The 12,243-nt window shown below is 38.5% G+C and overlaps 1 protein-coding gene and 2 non-coding genes across 4 annotated transcripts in view; 2 read left to right on the top strand and 1 right to left on the bottom strand.

Moving 5' to 3' along the window:
* LOC126256181 (neuronal calcium sensor 2) overlaps positions 1-12,243 on the top strand; it is a 675,443-nt gene that overhangs the window by 651,799 nt on the left and 11,401 nt on the right. The window lies entirely within an intron of this gene.
* Trnat-ugu (transfer RNA threonine (anticodon UGU)) lies at positions 3,364-3,438 on the bottom strand. Its single transcript has one exon. It is a non-coding gene; the product is annotated as a tRNA-Thr (tRNA).
* On the top strand, positions 3,850-3,924 carry Trnat-ugu (transfer RNA threonine (anticodon UGU)). The gene has a single exon. It is a non-coding gene; the product is annotated as a tRNA-Thr (tRNA).

Below are 12,243 nucleotides of genomic sequence, written 5' to 3'. Positions count from 1 at the left end.
AGAGATGTTTGTGACCAGATCATAACAACTTCCTTGAGGATGTCACTAATCAAACTATAATTTAACAGCATAGACATTATCTGCAACAATGTTTGTGCCACCAGCAACGATTGTGAATTTACCATTTTTGCTGATGGATAGAGGCAGATTATTTACATATACGAGAAACAGAAAGGGCCGACCCACAGAACCTTGTGAAACTCCATGCTTTATTGTGCCCTACTTGGAGGTCACCATATCTTCTGATGTGCCATTTGAGACATCTGTGTCTTCCAGCATCTATGTCTAAGATATGATGAATATCAGTTACCTACAGTTCATGTGAGTCCTTAATGACATTCCTACTCTTAAAGTATATTTTGTTCTACACAATAAAAAGCCTTTACAAGATCACACAAGGCACCAGTTGGAAACTGCTTACTGGGTAGGGGCCCCAACACATCACACAATAAATGAAAAGATTGCATGTCTGCTGTTAATGATGTTCAGGTTTTCAAAGTTTACTAGTATCCAGCTATGCATTTCATGAACTTTAGAAAATGATGTTATGAGCAAGATGGGATTATAATTTGAGACACTTACAGCATCTCAGGTGTTTTTTTAAAAAAAGAGTTCTAACAATAGCATATTTCACTACTGGAACCACTCCTTGTTTCAGGGAGATGAATATATGATCGAAAACTTTGCATATGTCATCACAGCAGGGCTTCAACTCTTTATTTGGAGAGTGACAGTAGAGATTTTACTTTTTCCACGAGTTTTTCCCCAACACCTACAAGGGACACACTTATTGAGTCACATGTTTCAGGGAATTTACATTTTGAAATATCTGCAGCTTTGTCAGCAGAATCATTGCAGCATATTTGCACATTGAGAGTTGAAAAGTGTTAGTTAAAAATTTCAGCTACTTCTGTGCTGTCAGTTACTTCCACATTGCTAATATTTAAAACAGTTTTATTTTCACTTTGGTGGAGGGTATAGTTTCAGTTCCTCTTTTTATTCCAGATCTTTCTGATTTTGTTACTTGACTTAGCAATTTCAGATCCTGTGCACACACCCTTGATTTTGTTTAGACATTGGCTAAATTTTACAATATAGTTTATAATGGCTTAATTGTGAAGAATTCATAGAACATTTACGTGCTTTCAAGTATTGCCCCTGTGTCTTAAAAGATGCTCTTATGACCTTAGAAATCCAGGTTTTTTAAATATTCTTCATAAGACAGATTATGTATTTCTCTTTAGAAAGTAAGCTTCTGAAAATTGTTGCTGCCTCATTTGTGAGAAAGTAAGCTTCTGAAAATTGTTGCTGCCTCATTTGTGAATAAAATATATTTTTAGTTAGTGTCTTTTATACAATACACAGTCCTGCAGTTAATTTCCTTTAGGCATTAATTTTTCTTGTAGTTTTCCTCCAGGGCCTAATGCCACTTTGAACGCTGTTAAAGGTAAGTTTTTGTACATCATGCTCAGATACACCATTTATAACCTTTTAAACCATTATATTTTTTACTTTCCCCTGATTCAGACATATGTTGTCAATTAATGTGGTGGAAGAAATTGTGGTTCTGGTAGGGAGACATACTGTGGGACACAGTTAAAGGTGTGTACAAGATGATCAAACTTATTGTTACCAGAATACCTGCATGAAAGTCCTCAACTACTAGCAGATCCTTTTCTTCCAAATAAAACACAGCAAGACACATTGCAAGTGAAAACTATCACAAGATGCGTTTTATTTTGCTGCCATTTCCAATTTGGAAGTTGTCTCTGGAAACTTAAAAACAAACTTAAATGAAGCTCCACACACAATTTTTTGACATCTGTTGCAGTGAGCAACAAATATTTTTTTATATAAAGGGATGATTAATTCACGGTATTGAAATATAATTACTTGTGTTGTTTATATATTTGTGCATCTGTTCTTACATTTTATTCTGTGCAGCCTGTCATTAGGATGAAATCTGAAGGAAGTGAAATGAACAGAAGTGGGCAACATAAGTTATTTTGACAAGTTTTGTTAAGATTAAACAGAATTTAACATCACATCACATCACAACTTGCAGGAAACACATAAACAGAGGAGTTTTGATGTAATGATGTATTTATTGTTAGTGCAGTTTACAAAAATAACACATGATGTCTCCTTACGTTAATTTCACAACCTTCAGATTTATTCCTAGTGATGTGTTGTATGGATAAAATGTAAGAACAAGTGCAAAAAATAAACAAACAAACCAATTAATTGTGGGGGTTATATGGAAAGTAAGGTCTGATTTCTTAAAAAAGACAAACTGTCACAGATTTTTCAAAAAAACTATTTTTATTTACTTTCTTACATGTTTCTCTATTTTCTACATAGTTTCCATATTTTCTTGAACATTTGTCATAAGGTTCTACTAGATTTTATCTCTCTGTCATAGACATCTGTCACCTGTGAGGATAACCAGCCTTCAACAGCTTCGTTCACCTCATCATCTGTTGTGAAGCACATGCCTCTAGGAAACTCATTTAGGTAGCGGAACAAGTGAAAATTGTTCAGTGCTGGTTTTGGTTCATCGTTGACATTTTCTCATCCATCCTCGGAAGCTCTCACCCACTTACACACTCTGCTGTTGCTGTTTGCATTGAGTTCATACACTTCACTTATCTGTTGATGAATTTCCACTGTTGCAGTGATCCTCAATGTGAAAAACTGAATCACTGACCATATTTCACAGTTGGTGGGCTGATCAGTTGTTTTCCATATTTTGAGCTGACACTGAAAACAGCACACTATGACAGTATCATTACAAATGGTGTTGTCTGACAAGCAAGGCATGCCAGGATTTGGTGCACATGTGCGTTTCAGTGAGTTCACTCCATTTGATTAGCTGTGGCAATTCGGATCTTACTTTCTGAATTACCCTCATATATTGCAACACAATGAATTAATCACCAGTAAAGAATAAAATGTGTGTTACACTTGACTTGTAATATTGTACAACTGTCACACTAATACAGCTGTGAACAAAAGAAACAAGTAATATGTGATGTTACCTCAGGTGCAGTAAAGTATATTTTTATCTAAAGACAAAAAATCTTTTGTGAATTGGCCTGAGTAAGTATTGGCACCCTCCATCGACTCCCATATCCATGAGGGCTTGCATATATTTGAAAAACACATACTTACATTTCCTCAAAGTGAACAGCTGTATGCAATTACACCATATTGAGAGTTATATATGATGGTAGTATCTGTTCCCGAAAGAACACATACCGTGGATGACCATGCAGCTTTGCTAGAAATGAAATGATAATTAAATAGACACCATAGCTGCAAACAGGCGTTGATATACTTCACTGGAGACATGTTGAAAATGTGTGCCCCGACCGGGACTCGAACCCGGGATCTCCTGCTTACATGGCAGACGCTCTATCCATCTGAGCCACCGAGGGCACAGAGGATAGTGCGTCTGCAGGGACTTATCCCTTGCACGCTCCCCGTGAGATCCACATTCCCAACATGTCCACACCACTACATTCGTAGTGCGCTAGGGTGTCTATTTAATTATCATTTCATTTCTAGCAAAGCTGCATGGTCATCCACAGTATGTGTTCTTTCGGGAACAGATACTACCGTCATATATAGTTAAAATATGGCTTCCCGGCCATTGACCTTCTTGTGTGAACGCACACGCTATGCCCGAACTCGTACAGGACTTGGTAGATTAATCTGCCACGAGTAATGAGTATGATGGGCAAACATCTATTAGGCGCACTACGAATGTAGTGGTGTGGGCATGTTGGGAATGTGGATCTCACGGGGAGCATGCAAGGGATAAGTCCCTGCAGACGCACTATCCTCTGTGCCCTCGATGGCTCAGATGGATAGAGCATCTGCCATGTAAGCAGGAGATCCCGGGTTCGAGTCCCGGTCAGGGCACACATTTTCAACATGTCCCCAGTGAAGTATATCAACGCCTGTTTGCAGCTAGGGTGTCTATTTAATTATCATTTCATATTGAGAGTTTTTTTAGCACAGAACTTGACAGAAATATGTGAGTTAAAATGTACAGAATGTGGAACAGTCATTGACTTTTTGAACATGATAGCATGTAGTTTCCAGAATGTCACCTAATTATTCAGGTTTTTCAGATACGACTGCAACTTCTGATGTGATCAGCACAACTGGATATGCTTCGCAAAGACAGAACAAATAAATTGACAATTTAACTGTTAATATTTAGTCATCATTACTAGTGTCCTTCAGCAACCAGTAACTATGAACTACTGATTCCATGAGCTTAGGCTCCCAGAATTTGTTCAGAAATACTTTACACAACTCTTTCATTTAATGTTTTGTCATATAGAGGCTTTTCTTTGAGCTGATGTTTTCCAACAGTGATTTGTCAGTTCTAGACTTTGAAGCCCCTGCCAAGAGCAAAGCATTGTTCTTTATTTTAACCTTCCACTTATACAATTTTAGTACTGTTGTGCCTTCATCGGAAACTTTTACTTTTTAATACTACATTTAGTTGTGTGCACTGGCAGCCTAACTCAGTAGTCATACTTAATCCTGTAGTATATCACTTGGGACATCTCTTTATCCAGATAACTACAAATTTTCATTTACATATATCTCTTTTAGCCTTGTGTGACATAATTATAATATTTACTTGAGTATTCAGATAGTGAGGGAGACAAATGTAAACAAATCAGAAAAAGTTTTGCATTGCCCCAATATGTCATCCAAGTGTGTTGCTATCAAAACTTCTCCTGTATCAATCCGAAGATCACCTCCAACATTGTTTATTAGCATAGACAAAGCCACTTTGAGTGCCACCTATGAGTAGAACGCCTTGTTCAAATGGACTGCAGCATTTCAGTTGAAAATATAGCACCAGTAGGATGCGTTAGAGACATCTGCGAAGCAATAGAGTGAAGATCCATAATGCTATGAAGAACAATCATGCCAAATGATTGGGTCCATATCATAACAGTTCACACCCACACCTTGGGTGTTACAAGTGTCTCACATTATCATCCCATCTTGATCATAACATCATTTTCTAAAGTTACTGAAATGCATAGCTGGATACTGATACACCTTGGAAACCTGAATGGTGTTAACAGCATCACATTATGCACAGAAGGCTTGTCAACCAGGAAAGTTGCTCAGTGTGTGGACCAGAGTCAAAGTGATAGTGTGCAGATTTGGTACTAATAGTCATGTAGTGTTGAGGTCTTCCACTGTACAGACTGTTCACTTTCAGCAGCTGCACAAAATTATTGATATCTATGACTTTTGAGTCAAAGGAAACATGGGCTGAGTGCTCCAGAACTGAATTCGGCATACGAAGAGGCTACAGGATATTGTAAGTCCCATCTAACTGTTACAAGATGATTGCTTGATGAAATCTCCATTCCCGGTGACCATGGTGAGCACCACATCACACCAAAACATCGTGGACTCCATTACAGATGAGCAAGGAATCAGGAAGAGTGGGTGCTCCAGGATTGGTGGTGTGTGCTGTTTACAGACGTTCGGAGCCAGTCGGTAACATCAAATGCCTCCGATGTTGTATAGTGGAACCATACAGCCAACATTTTGGTAACAATTTTATCTTGATGGATGCTAACTCTCGTGCTCTTGGTGCTGTTCTCATGAAGACGTTCTTTCAGCATGCTATGATCACTGGAATGGAGTGGCCTGCCTGTTCTCTGGACATGAACGCAATCAAACATATATGGGATTAGTTGAAATGAGCTGTTTTGGCCATGTATGGTCGCTTGCGAAGTTTGGATGTAGATGCAGATGTAGATATAGAAGGTGGCATGAACATCTGGGTTCCATCTGTGATCATTTACACTGATGGCACAGTGAATTGAGCATGGGCTGAGCTGGACAACTTGGACAGAAAAACTGGAAAGTTTATGATGAGTCATCATCCACTACAACTCTGCAATGATGAGGACAGGCTGTAAGTAATGCAACCTTCTAAATCTACATCTACATATATACTCCACAAGCCTCTGTGTGGGAGTCTAGTGGAGCGTACCATGTGCCACTACTAGTCATTTCCTTTCGTATTCCACCAACAGATAGAACAAGCAAAAACAAACTGTCTATATGCCTCCATACGAGCTCTAATTCCCTGATCCTTATGCGAAATTACATTGGTGGCACCAGAATCATTCAACAGTCTGTGTCAAGTGCCAGTTCTCTAAATTTTCTCAGTAGGGTTCCTCAAATAGAAAATCACCTTCCCTGCAGGGATTCTGATTTGACTTCCCAAAGCATCTCCGTAATACTTGTGTGTTGTTTGAACCTACCAATAACAAATCTAGGAACCTACCTCTGAACTGGTTTGATATCTTCTTTTAGTCTGACCTGGTAGGGGTTGCAAACACTTGAGCAATATCTAACAATGGGTTGCAGTAGTGTTCTGTATGTTTCATTTAGAGACGAGTTACTTTTCCCTAGAATTCTCCCATTAAACCGAAGCTGGCCATTCACTTTCCCTACTACTTACCTTACAGTCTTGTCCCATTTCATGTCACTTTGCAGTGTCACGCGTAGATATTTAATCAGTGTGACTTTGTCAAGCAGTTCAGTACTAATGCTGTATTTGAACATTACAGTATTGTTTTTCTTACACATCTGCATTAACTTACATTTTTCAGTTGTTGTTGTTGTTGTGGTCTTCAGTCCTGAGACTGGTTTGCTGCAGCTCTCCATGCTACTCTATCCTGTGCTAGCTTCTTTATCTCTCAGTATGTACTGCAGCCTACGTCCTTCTGAATCTGCTTAGTGTATTCATCTCTTAGTCTCCCTCTACGCTGCCCTCCAATACTAAATTGGTGATCCCTTGATGCCTCAGAACATGTCCTACCAACCGATCCCTTCTTCTAGTCTAGTTGTGCCACAAACTTCTCTTCTCCCCAATCCTATTCAATACCTCCTCATTAGTTATGTGATCTACCAATATAATCTTCAGCATTCTTCTGTAGCACCACATTTCGAAAACTATTGTCTTCTTGTCCAAACAATTTATTGTCCATGTTTCACTTCCATACATGGCTACACTCCATATAAATACTTTCAGAAATGACTTCCTGACACTTAAATCTATACTCGATGTTAACAAATTTCTCTTCTTCAAAAACACTTTCCTTGCCATTGCCAGTCTACAGTTTATATCCTCTCTACTTTGACCATCATCAGTTATTTGGTCCCCAAATAGCAAAACTCCTTTACTACTTTAAGTGTCTCATTTCCTAATCTAATTCCCTCAGCATCACCTGACTTAATTCAACTACATTCCATTATCCTCGTTTTGCTTTTGTTGATGTTCATCTTATATCCTCCCTTCAAGACACCGTCCATTCCATTCAACTGCTCTTCCAAGTCCTTTGCTGTTTCTGACAGAATTACAATGTCATCGGCGAACCTCAAGGTTTTTATTTCTTCTCCATGGATTTTAATACCTACTCCGAATTTTTCTTTTGTTTCCTTTACTGCTTGCTCAATATACAGATTGAATAACATCGGGGAGAGGCTACAACCCTGTCTCACTCCTTTCCCAACCACTGCTTCCCTTTCATGCCCCTCGACTCTTATAACTGCCATCTGGTTTCTGTACAATTTGTAAATAGTCTTTCGCTCCCTGTATTTTACCCCTGCCACCTTCAGAATTTGAAAGAGAGTATTCCAGTCAACATTGTCAAAAGCTTTCTCCAAGTCTACAAATGCTAGAAACATAGGTTGCGGTCAGTATTGTCACATGTTCCCATATTTCTGTGGAATCCAAACTGATCTTCCCCGAGGTCAGCTTCTACCAGTTTTTCCATTCATCTGTAAAGAATTCGCTTTAGTATGTTGCAGCCATTTCCTATTAAACTGATAGTTCGGTAATTTTCACATCTGTCAACGCCTGCTTTCTTTGTGATTGGAATTATTATATTCTTCTTGAAGTCTGAGGGTATTTTGCCTGTCTCATACATTTTGCTCACCAGATGGTAGAGTTTTGTCAGGACTGGCTCTCCCAAGGCTGTCAGTAGTTCTAATGGAATGTTGGTCTACTCCTGGGGCCTTGTTTCGACTTAGGTCTTTCAGTGCTCTATCAAACTCTTCACGCAGTATCATATCTCCCATTTCGTCTTCATCTACATCCTCTTCCCTTTGTATAACATTGCCCTCAAGTACATTGCCCTTGTATAGACCCTCTATATACTCCTTCCACCTTTCTGCTTTCCGTTCTTTGCTTAGAACTGGGTTTCCATCTGAGTACATTTTTCTATATTTAGAATAAGCTGCCATTCGTCACACCAAACATATATAAGTCTAAGTCACTCTGTATCCTCCTACAGTCAATCAGTGGTGACACTTTCCCATACATTACAGCATCTACAGCAACTATATTACAGCATCTTCAGCAACATATGCTGATTGGTGCTTATCCTATCCATCAGATCATTTATGTATATGTAGAACAAGAGCAGTCCTATCACATTACCCATGGACATTCCTGACGATACCCTTATGTCTGATGAACACTCACCGTCCAGGAAAATCTGCTGAGTTCTGTTACTTAAGAACTCTTCAAGCAACTTGCACATCTGAGAGCCTATTACACATGGTCAGACCCTTGTTAAGTGTGCAGTGGGTCAGTGTGTCATACGCTTTCTGGAAATGTAGGCATATGGAATCTTGACAGTTGACATTCATCCATGGTTTGTAGGATATTGTGCAAGGAAAGAACAAGCTGAGTTCCACACAAAAAATGCTGTTAAATCCATGCTTATTTTTTGACAGAAGCTTCCCTGTCTCAAGAAAATTTATTATATTTGAACTTATAATATGCTTAAGGATTCAGCAGCAAACTAGTCTAAAGGATATTGGTCTTTAATTTTGTGATTCTGTTCTTTTACCCCTTTATATATAGGAATCACTCCTGCTTTTTTCCAGTAATTTGGCACTTTTCACATGGCGAGAGTTACAATCAATGCAAGTTAAATAAGGAACCAGTGCCAAAGGGAACACTGTGTGAAACCTAATTAGGATTCTGTGTTGACCTGGTGAATTATTTGTTTCTGTTGTTTCTCAATGCCAGGGATGCCTACTTCTACATTGTCCGTACTGGAGTCTGCACAGTCCTGCATGAATGATATTTTAAATGTTAAATTTTAAACTTCAGCTTCCATTTTCCTGTCTTCTATTGCCGCAGCAGACTGGTTAATGAGTGACTGAATAGAATCCTTCAGTCAACTTGGATATTTTACAAAGAGCCAGAATTTTCTCATGTTCCTCACATGGTCTGCCATTAAAGTACGACAGTGAAAGTTTTTTATGCTTTTTGCATCAGTCTTTTTGTAGATACATCAGTTTCTTCGAACTTTTGCCTGTCAGCATGCCCTGATTTCTTTCTAACCAAGAGTGCTTCCTCAGCACTTTCCGACTTTTGCTATTAAACCACAGCAGGTCTTTTCCACTCTTAATACACTTACTTGGCACATACTTATCCAGAGAGTGATTTACAATTAGTTTAAACTTTTTGCATAATTGCTCTATGCCCATCATATTGGAACTAAATGATGTCCATTCATTGTCTAATCAGGATGATAACAGTAGCTTATCTACACTTTTCAGCATAAAAACTCTTCTACCCTTTTACAGATCTATTAACTTCAGGAACCATTGTCACTCAGTCATGATTACTAACCCTTGTCTCTGTACTGGTGCTGTTGATAAGGCAAGCCTGTATGTAACTACCAGGTCTTACGTTTTTGTATTGGCTGTGGGTTATTGAATTAGCTGTTCAAGACTGTTTTTGGTAAATGTGTTCAGAACTACTTCACAAGCATGTCTGTCCATCTCACCAGCAGTGAATCCAGAGATGTCCCAATTTATACTCTGTGGTTTAAAGTCACCTCAAACTAGCATTCCATGATTGGGGTACTTTCTTTGACTGATTCTGCATTTGTTATGGCAGGATTCGGTGGCTGATATCTTTCAGTATATTTTTCAAGTATTCTTTGGTTTCTGGATGTGTTCTGTGCTGACCACATTTTTGTCTTGATGATGATATATATTTGATCAAATGGCAGCAAATAAATCTGACCTCTTTGAGGATGTCAACATCGAAACTGGTATCAGTGACCATTACTCGGTTGTGTCAACTGTGAGTGCCAAAGTGCAAAGGACAATTAACTCAAGGAAAAAATGTGTATATTGAGTAAACCACATAAAAAAGCAGTAGTGTCAAATCTCAGTGAGGAACTTGAAACTCTTATAACAGGGCAGGAGCATGTAGAGGAACTGTGGGTCAAGTTCAAATGAATAGCTGGCCAAGCACTGGGAGACATATGTACCCAGTAGAACAGTTCATAATGAGAGGGACCGTCCATGTTAGATGGTCACTGTAAAGAAACTTCTAAAGAAACAGAGCCTAAGGGACTACTGCATAATAGGTGCAAAACAAAGCATAGGGTTAACGATAGAGAGATCCTGAATGAAACAGTTTTGTCTGTCTAGAGAGCAATGTGTGAAGCCCTCGGTGACTGCTGTAGCAGAATATTGTCAAATGATCTTTCACAAAACTCAAAGAAATTGTGTGTGGTCGTATGTAATGTGTGTTAGTGGCACCAAAGTTAGTGTCCAGTCACTTGTGAATAAGACAGGAACAGAAATTGAGGTTGGCAAAGCAAAAGATGAAATCCTGCAGACTTTGAAGTAAGGGCAGTCACAGCCTGAATATATCATTTTGAAAAGATAAGACTGCTTTAATTGTAAGTCCTTTATTTAGAGGCACAACTCGTTCTGCAGCATTTTAGCTGCATCATCAGGTAGGCGATACTCATTCAAGATAGCAAGAAAACTTAACTAAAATAAAAAAGTGCATACAGGGTGAACATACTTACAAAATCAAGTCATGTTCAGATCAAAGAAAGAGAAGGGATGAACCAGCATTCATAATCAGCAAATTTTTGCTAAGTAACAGACATTAAAAATCAAATGACATAGAACACTCCTGTGATACCTAGAAAGGAGGAAATTAGTAAGAAGAAATTTCTAATTAGGGACCATTAGGTAGTTAAAATACTAATAAATTCCACTCGCCATGAGGACCAGTATCTGGTGAACTAGCAGAGTCCCTGTATGTCGAATTGGTGATCCTCCATGAAATAATGTAAAAAATGAGCAGCTACTGGCAGGTCACCCACTTGCCTAAAAGAGATTAAAAAGCATACTGGTAAAGACTCACTTATTCAATTTTAAATTATTGTTATCACCTTCCACGAACCACCACCACCACCACCACAACAACAACCATCACCACCAAAAAAAGTATTCGGCAAGAAACTATTTTAAAGTTTAGCACACGCTGACATATAGTAAATAATGGAACTCAATATCATCTCATATCTAAACAGCTCAGTCGGCATTGCGAGGCCAGATGGCAGGTATCTGAACTTAACAACAAGTGCATGCACTGAATTGTGCGCTAAACAGGCAGCATGTCAGAGCGCATCTGCGAAAGTACCAGAGAGAGCAGGGTCATGTGGAGTGTGCATGCATGAATAATTAGACAGGTAGTATTACAGCTGAACTGGTGGAAAGGCTGGGTAATCCCTCACAGTAAGGTAAAAACATAATTTTGTAAAACCAATTGTTAGTGCTAATTTTGTAAAAGGTAGACCACGGAAAAGTAGCACATCAATGGTTACAAAATGAATTCAAGATAACAACTATTTAAAAGTTATAAACCATGACATATAACATAATTTATAAAAAAAACTACTAAAAGCCAGAACATAGACTATCCTAATGCACTGTACAGGAATTGTGCTCAACTTAAATTTCAATGAAAAGCATGAAACGTCACTAACAAGACTGAAGCTGGGACAAACTGGTTGCCATACACTGACTGAAAGAAGGCCATCGAGGCAGTTGGATGGAAGTGTATAAACAAATTTTCATAATTAAAGTACTGAATCGTCAAAACTGGATGATTCAAGGTAATAAAAAACATAATAAAGCAAAAAAGGCAATATCTACCACACCATGAGCATAAGCAAACATTAAACACTGAGACTGTTGAAAATGGCTAATAAATCATGATGTCTGAGCTCATATTGCCCATTGAAGATGCATTTGGTGAACTTTTTCAGGGAATACGTAATCTCATCTTCCTCAAGAATATTTAAAGTATTGCCTTCATTTCCCATATGTAAGACCTGAAGATTGCTGGCAAGCTAGTGA

Source organism: Schistocerca nitens, chromosome 1 (genome assembly GCF_023898315.1).
Source record: "Schistocerca nitens isolate TAMUIC-IGC-003100 chromosome 1, iqSchNite1.1, whole genome shotgun sequence".
Lineage (NCBI taxonomy): Eukaryota > Metazoa > Arthropoda > Insecta > Orthoptera > Acrididae > Schistocerca > Schistocerca nitens.
Note: the sequence above shows the minus strand (reverse complement) of the source record. Positions and strands in the feature narration are given on the sequence as shown.